This window comes from Glycine soja, chromosome 14, assembly GCF_004193775.1.
Source record: "Glycine soja cultivar W05 chromosome 14, ASM419377v2, whole genome shotgun sequence".
Classification (NCBI taxonomy): domain Eukaryota; kingdom Viridiplantae; phylum Streptophyta; class Magnoliopsida; order Fabales; family Fabaceae; genus Glycine; species Glycine soja.
In genome coordinates, this window is record NC_041015.1 from 12,590,228 (window position 1) to 12,599,799 (window position 9,572).

Sequence of the window (9,572 nt, forward strand, 5' to 3'; positions counted from 1 at the left end):
ATTATGCTAATATATGGATTTGGCCACGGCTTTGCCTGCGGATGACAATTGCTAGACCATAACAATGCTACAGGCGGTAAGGGACAACGTTCTTTTAAATAAACCTGTTGTACATGCGAAAAAAATGTTAACTCAATCCTACAAAACTCATTGCATAAATATAAAAAAAAACACTTCATATCTACAATGTACCTCAACAAAATGATTGCCATACACATGACCGATACAAATTATACGATGGAATGAAGAATTTGCCACTGGTTGACTTCTAAGAGGAAAGAATGTCATGTTTTGTTGTTTAGACAAGGATACAATGATTACGTTATACCTTGATGCAATGACATTTCCTATCTCTGTTATATCCATCCACTTATCCGTTATCACCTGAATGAAACAAATATACACATCAAACTTAATTCCAAAGTGAAGTCTTAAAAATCAAATACATAAATTACATACCTTGATTAACCCATCAACAAGTAGTGACATCCTTAATTCCTCAAATCTCTCCGTGCCACCAAAGAGCTTGATATAGCCTTCTGAGAAATTTGCAAGTTCTTTAAGCAGATGGTTGCGGACCACTGACCAAGAGTCTTCACCCATACCTAATAAACCGGCAACCGACCAATATCCACAGTTACCATCAGGTTTGACATCAACAATCTTATCAATGAAGTCATGCATAAATGGATGAAACTGGTCCAACATGGGCATCATCGGTCTTTGATTCGGTTACTCAGAGGATGATGCAGTATGTCTCACCAACGAATTGCTATTTTGCATAGATTCAAAGGCATCTACATACTCCCAGTAAGATGGATCGCGCTTTGTTGACCTTGGGTTCTTGCTCGTAGTTTTCTTCGGTGCCCTCTTTGTGTTAACCTTTGTTGGAGAAGGACACATCGAATTCTGATGAGGGTATGCAATTTCCCAAAGTTTAGTCCTTAGAGTAAACTTGCCACAAACATCAAGTTCTTCGAATTTTTTGTATATTGTTTCCATTACGTCCTTGATGCCCACCTCAGGCTCAGATAACCCTTGATCTGAAAAACCGAGTCTCCTCCAGAACATATGGATTGAATCCAGTGGGATGCAACCACCAACATATTTGGATAGCTCACAAGCACAAGGAAGACCAAGCGTGGTTCTCACCATGCAACCACAACTTGAGGGATTCTTGCCAGCATAGTCAACATGCTCTAATTCAGCAGCAATCTGATTTAAAGCATACCTTGAAACCATTCCAAGCAGCCTCTTGTATAAGGTTTTTTTGAACACATGTCCAACGACATGTGTACTTGTTTCAAATGATGCTTTAATCTCTGTGTGCTTCAATGTAATCATGTTGTTCATGGCATTCCACACACTGCATAAGTCTCCAATGCTATTTTGTAACAATCTTTTTAAAGACGAGTGAGCAGATTCAACCCTACATTTCAAATACACAAATAAAAATAAACATATACAATAATACAATTCCATAAATTCGTCAACGTTAATAGAAATAGTTGAACAGTTTCATACCTGTTTGTTGTTGTGTTTCCTAAATGCATCACCTTATTAGTCCATGTGAATTTTGTTTTTCCTTGTGTGGTATTATCCATGTTTCCTTGACATAGTCAACAAACATTGGCCAAGGTGCGCAAGCCATTTCGAACTTCTTCAAGCATTCATCAAACTGTTGTTCTGAAGGACAATCAGTCAGAGATCCCCAACAATCCATGACATAATCCCAAGCATTTTTTTGCGCAATTAGTGATTTACATTTGACCTTCACATTCTTGTTTATGTGAAAGGTGCACAACAAATTTGTGCATTCAGGGAATACATCCTTCATTGCATTCATCAATGCTTGGTCTCTGTCAGTGACAATACCTCCAGGGAGGGCATCACACTTTAAAAAAAGGCCTCAGAAGCGTTGTAAAGCCCATACCAAATTATTAACGCGTTCACCCTCCACATATGCAAAACCGGCAGAGAATGTCATCCCAGTCGGTGTCACCCCAACAAAATCGAGTAGTGGGAGTCTGTACCAGTTTGTTTTGTAGGTGTTGTCTATCAAAAATACCAAATTACATGCATTGACTAACTTCACTGAATCAGGGTGACACCAAAAGATATCACGAACCACGTCTTCATCCTTTATTATGTGCCAATGAATATACTGATCACGTTCAAGAAGCTTCATCAGATGTTGCATTTCAAGATCGTTTCCTCTTATGGAAGAACGGAATGCACTTCTTGCATTGTATATCTGTTTAATGGTCGTACAACTATTAGCATTATGTTCCTTCAGAGTTAGCAAAATGTTTCTTGGCTTCGCCATGGACTTCGTCATATCAGCAATAAGTGTTTTTTCAGCTTTAGTCAATTGCCCCGCATATGGATGTCCAACTAATGACTTGACCAATTCATGATTATGCACTCCACAAATCAACTTCACCATCCAGCCTTCTCCTCCAACCGCTGGCTTGCAACGAAGCTTGAAGGGACACCCACATTTCTTAGTCCCAGTGTCTCTTCTGATAAATTCTTTTTTCCTACACCTATACTCGCCACTCCTTTCACAACCAATTAACATAAACGTAGTCCTTCCTTTACTACCTGTGTTTGTGTCCAACCTTAAAATTGTAGAAGCAAAGCTTCATGGTGAATCAAAGGTGATTCAAAAGTGTTTTGATGATAACAAAAGATTATGACAAAGGTGATGACAAAAAGCTCAAAGGTCAATCAAAGAATGAGTTCAAGATATTCAAGATAGAATCAAGAACACTTCAAGATTCAAGAGGAAAGTTGATTTCAAGAATCAAGAATCAAGATTCAAGAGATCAAGATTTCAAGAATCAAGATTCAAGAGATCAAGATTCAAGACTCAAGATTCAAGAATAAAGAGAAGGCTTAATCAAGATAAGTATGAAAAGGTTTTCTCAAAAATTGAGTAGAACATGGATTTTTCTCAAAACATGTTTACCAAAGAGTTTTTACTCTTTGGTAATCGATTACCAGATTGTTGTAATCGATTACCAGTAGCAAAATGGATTTGAAAAAGTTTTAAATTGAATTTACAACATTCCAATTAATTTCAAAAAGCTATAATCAATTACAATGTTTTGGTAATCGATTACCAGTGCCTTTGAACATTGAAATTCAAATTCAAAAGTGAAGAGTCACATCCTTTCACATAAAAGCTTTGTGTAATCGATTACACTAATTTGGTAATCGATTACCAGTGATTGTTTCTGAATAAAATCAAAAGATGTAACTCTTCAAATAGTTTTTTGACTTTTTCAAATTGGTTTTTACGTTTTTCTAAAAGTCATAACTCTTTTAATGGTTGTCTTGACCAGACATGAAGAGTCTATAAAAGCAAGGCTTTGTTTTGTATTTCAATAATCTTGAATACTTTTCCAATCAATCTCTTACAATCCTTTACAAGCCTTGAATCTCTTTGAACTTCTTCTTCTTTGTACCAAAAGCTTTCTGAAGTTTTCTGGTTTTCCAAACCTTGAAAACTTGTGCTATTCATCTTTTCATTCTCTTCTCCCTTTGCCAAAAAGAATTCGCAAAGGACTAACCGCCTGAATTCTTTTTGTGTCTCTCTTCTCCCTTTTCCAAAAGAACAAAGGACTAACCGCCTGAATTCTTTTGTGTCTCCCTTCTCCCTTGTCAAAGAATTCAAAATGACACAGTCTGAGAATTCTTTTGATTCTTCCCTTTCCCTATTGCAAAAGTGTTCAAAGGACTAACCGCCTGAGAATTCTTTTGTATCCCCATTCACAAAGTATCAAAGGTTTAACAGCCTGAGATCTTTGTCTTAACACATTGGAGGGTACATCCTTTGTGGTACAAGTAGAGGGTACATCTACTTGGATTTGACTGAGAACAAGAGAGGGTACATCTCTTGTGGATCAGTTCTAGTGGAGGGTACATCCACTAGGGTTTCAAAGAGAACAAGGGAGGATACATCCCTTGTGGATCTTTGCTTGTAAAAGGATTTTTACAAGGTTGAAAGAAATCTCAAGGACCACAGGTCGCTTGGGGACTGAATGTAGGCATGGGTTGTTGCCGAACCAGTATAAAAACTCTTGTGTGTTTGTTTCCTTCTTCCCTACTCTTTTACTTTCCGCTGTTCATTTAATTCCCGTTTTTACTTTCTGTTAAGTTTCTCTTCTACTCCTCATTCTCTTAACAATTTAGTAAAAGTCTTAGAAGAGTAATTTTTTAATTAGTAAAGGTTTAGGAATAATTAATTTAACCCCCCTTCTTAATTATTCTGAGGCCACTTGATCCAACAAAAATCACCGCCACAAATCCGTGTTCATGAGCCACGGATCGAGCCCACCGCAAAACATCCTCTCGACACTCAAACACCTACAAAGAAATCCACATAATTTAAGTTTTCTACCAATATTCATTTTATTAAATCTGTGACAAACATTAACATTATAACTTGAGAAGTGTTGAACGCATCCGAACAATCAACATGTGGTTCATTCGCACCACATGCTTATGCATTTTCATAATCCATATCCGCTCGTTCAGACATTATTTCATACATCCACTCATCTTCGTCCATCTAACCAAGTCAAACAAAAAATGACCATACAAAAAAATTAGTAATTTAAAAGAAAAAAAGGAAAATAAATTCAAAAAGCAGCAAATACCAAAAATAATAGACTTACGGATCAACTTGATCCGGAAGGTTGTTACGAATCAACTTGATCCGTAAGTCTCTTATGGATCAACTTGATTCGGAAGTGATCCATACGTCCGCGACAGTCACACCACCATCTGCGTACCTTGTTTGCCGCCGCCGACCACCGCAACGCTCAATGCCGGTACCTTCACCTTCACTGCACCTAACCGTTGCCAACGAACCCATGAACAAGAGGCAATGCCGCACGAAAAAGAGAAAACGAGAAAAACACAACCAACAAAAATGGAGGTTTGCTGCGTTTCTAAAAAAAAAAATTCATTTTTAAGGAAGAAAGAAGCTAAGGGCATTTTTGCCATTTGTAAACTTTGCTGGGTGCACCAGCAAAAATGCTAGGTGCACCTAGCAATACTGATTTACGTTACGGTAGAAGTGCTCACAAGAAACTTGATATGCGAGGTTGAAAACTGAAACATTGAAACAGTGAACTTGATCCACGTTAGAAGACTACGTGTTAAGTGTGTGTTGTGCATGCATTCGGGTTAATGTGAATCTAATTCCAAGGAACAAACTTATTTTTCAGATGAATTTCGAATTAATTAGACTTTATTTTTTTATGATCAATCAGAAAAGGTTATATCCAAAAAAAATTCAACGAGTAAACACAAATTTGTCTCAATGTTTTTCTCACTATTAGATTAGGTGTGGTTAAGAAATTAATAATTAATATTTTATTAAAAATACATTAAGAATAATGCACTGGAAATTATAGTAATATGAATATATTGATAATATTTTTTATGTTTTATTTTTAGTTGTTTATCTAACACTTTATTTTTCATAATGTTTTGATTAAGTGATTTTAATTAAATTGTAGGAATAATTAAGTTTAATTTAAGTTTATGAAATAAATTAATTATTTATGTGGTGATGACGTTATATTTATGTGTGTTTAGTGAACTTTATTGAGTTTGAACATAAGTAAATAGGTCTTGATGTATATTAGGAGTAGTTGCGCTTAGAGAAAAGCTGGGTGTGAAAAAGAGAATCGTAAGGATTCTTAACTTTTTCTAAACCCTTAATTTTAAATTTGCATTTGTAATATGCTCTCTTTTTCTTTTTCTTCTCGAAGAGAGAGTCAAATCCTAAAAGATTGAGGTTTAATATTGGTGATCAAAGGAGACTTTTTTCCTTTTCCTTTGATGTTGTTTGGCTTAATCTTCTTCCTCCCTTCAAATCCATTTTTGTTTTTCTCATAGAGTATCCATGAGAGTTCATGATTTTTTTTTGGATTTTTAATTCTGTTTGAGATCGATTTTGGGTTTTGGGTGATGTTGCTATGATGGGCTTGTTGTTTGAGTGGAGGAAAGTTTTTCCTTGTCCCCAAAGCTCATTCCTTTTTCCTTTTTCTCTACAAAGTTCTCTTTTTGCTTATATAGATGCAAGGGAAGCTCATCTCTTTCATGTTTTGCATTGTAAAAAAAAATAATTGGATGCATTGTAGTGATAAAAAATACTTTTTTTTTAAATTTGAAGCTTAACTCCGTTGTTGAACATTTTGAGTTGAAAGGAATAATTTTGTTTTTGATGAAAGATGAGGTTTTGGTGTAAAAATATGTTTTCTGCAGTTTGAAATTGTTTTAATCGATTACACTATGTAATAATTGATTAAAAAGAGCTATCAGGGCTGATTTTTGAGTTTTGGATTTGTTGTAATCGATTACATATATTTGTAATTGATTAAGTCAATCCCAGTGATTGCTTTGTTGACCTGAACTCTGTTGTAATTGATTACAATGGACAAAACTCAGCTATAGAGTCCAATTTGGAAAAGTATTTTGCATGAAAGTTGTAGCCCTATATGTTAAGTAACTAATGACTTTGATCTCACTTAAAAGTATTATGTATAAATCTAGAAATAATCAAATTAGTGAACAAATGTCAAGTTGTCAGTAATAAGAAAAGGTTTCATATAGATTGTAATTTTAGCTATAGTATGCTTCCAACTTAGGTCTTTGGGTAAGCATAAAAGTTGCATTGAAGATGATATTCTTATGTTTCAAATAAGACAAGAATCAACCTAATTGAGTTAGTATATATTTAATTATCATGTTTATAAGATATGAAGGTAATAAACGCAAAAAAGAAAATGAAAAAGATAATAACTCAAAACTTATGAGATATTTTGATAACCTTAAACATGAAGTAAAAAGTTGTTATAATGGTGGAGTGATGCATAATTAGTTTTGAAAAAGACCCATTTTGGTGTTTTGTTTTATGAAAAAACCCATCTTGGTAAAAAAAAAAGGTTGTAAATTAGAGTTAATTGACCTTAGAGACGTTTGTTCTAAGTTATAAAATTGATATTTTTGGGAATTATCTTTTTAGAAATATTATGTTTGGAAATCTTATAACTTAGAACATGTTTGGTTGTTATTAGGAAATTTATAGAGAAAAAAATTATTTAATTATTTTTTTAAATAAAAGCGAAATATGAAATGTGAAGAAAGAAATAGGGGATAGTTATTGTAGAAAATAACTTATATTCTTATGGAAGTGTAAATACCCAACTCTAACCCATAGGATTGGTGTAGTGACATAAGGTTCCGTTGCGTTCACATATGAGAGAACGATCTATTTAATGGAAGAATCCATGTTCAATTTCTTCTGTCTGTAAAATTTTCTTGGGCCAGTGACAACCAAACATCATGAGTGAAATTAGTCTCTAGTTCAGTTAGTTGAGAGACCCTGTGGTCTCTAACATAGGACCAAAAATACCCAACTTTTAGCATGGGAATAAGAATCAATAGAAACATGTGCATTCTATATCCTTGAAAATCGATGATTCCAAAATTTTTTTTTACAAAATTTGTAGGAAACATGAGAATGTGATATTTTCAAGTCTATATTCTTGAGAACCTTTGTTGATAACTTGAAATAAATGTCTCCTTATATTAAATGTGTGTATTAAAATGTACTATATAAGAAGTATGGACAATTCTCATGGGGTTTCAAATTTCTAAGTTCTAATAAATAAAAATGAAGGAATGTCTTTTCATTTTCCCCAAACTCGATGGTGAGTTTGGTAAGATGACATGCAAATTTTGTTGCTCATAACCTAGCTTCAGCATCAAGATTACATACTAGTAGTCATGTTTTTCATCAAGTATCTCATTGCATCTCCTCTTTGATTAGTAATCAATATGCATAAGTATTTTTCCTTAAAAAAGGATGATAAAACAAACGTAATAAGGTTAATATTAAAAAAGTCAATTGATTGAATAAGGTGTGTGAGTTATTGTAATTCTTTGACATTAACATTGTCTTCAATTCTTATTGATAAAAAAACTGCATTTATTGTAATTCTTTGACATTGTCTTCAATTCTTATCGGTAAAAAAAAGGTTAGTATAAAAGATTTATTTGACCATATTAAATGTGTGTATTAAAATTGATATAATAAATAATTAGAATCTAAAGGTTACATAAGGGAAACCTATTTAATTATATGTATTTTTAAAATTAATTTTTTTTAAAATAATTATAGTGGCAATTTAATTTTTTTTAAAAAGGCCACTATGAATTTTTTTTATTAAAAAAGACTATTGTTTAAAAATAATAATTATTGTAGTGACAATTTTTGAATTAGCGGTTTCAGCTAGATACATGTATATTACTTAAATTTAGACAGAATGAAAAAATTAAATTGATGTTAAAAATTTGAAGATCAAATACTTTTTTTCTAAAATAAAGTCTAAAAAATAAATTAGAGGACTAAAATAGTAATTAAAATGTAGTTAAATCACAATCAAATAATAATTCTTTGACATTTTTTTCAACTGCATTTGTAAAACTTGTTAGGGATATATCATATCATTAAGTCATCAATATAGTGGGAAAAAAATTCTTAACGGTAGAAGAGTATAAAGATATATTGTGCAATATACACAGCGGTGGATCAAAAAATTTATTTAGTTGGGGCAAAAAAGTAGTCCATAATATTTTCATACAAAAATATTCGGAAGTTTTTATAAGATATATAATCTCATGACAAAAAAATTCTAAAATGCCTAAGTTTCTCTAAATTACAATTACCTTCTACACATGTAAATATATTTTCTTTTTTATCTTTTATAACCTTTGCCTTCATTTTAAAAAAAAAAACAATTTTATCTTGTGGGAGCAACATCTAATTTTTATGGGACAATTTCTTTTTATTAAAGATATTTAATTTAAAAAATTGCCTTTGGGGGCAATTGCCCCCATCCTTATGTGCATCCTTCATTGATCATACAACACTACACAATTGAAGTTGAAGTCTTTGATGTCAAGGTACCAAATGTATGCCAAAATAATACTACCTTCGATCCTTTCTGGAGGAGTACTAGGTAATGAATAAAAGATGGTACATCTAAAATGGGAAATGGAAAATTAAACAAAACACGCTTACTATGATGGCCTCCAACAAAGACCCTAAATGTCTATTACTAGGAGGCTTCAAAAAGATCCTCCTCCTTTTCCTTAGATCTGTTGGGAATACAAATAGTTGGAGTCCTGCCACATGGTTGGCTGCGCACTCCACTATGAGTCGAAGAAGAAACAAATTGATCTCTAAGTAGGTGGGAAGGGGGTTTAATTTGCAACATCTAAAAAATAGATAGTCAAAATTTCACTAACAAAATAACATTAAACAAGAGGATTAAAACTAATTCAACAAGTAATATCTCCCATAAACCTAATCAATTGGGTATTCTAATAATATACTTCGAGGATCCAACAGTAAAGCAATTAAAACTTTAAACCTATCAATAAAAAATATTATTAATTTTATAAAACAAAAAAAAAAATCACATATATTAATAAAAAGACCTATCACATAACTTTCTCATTTAAAGATTTTTTTCTTAAAATTTCTCAAC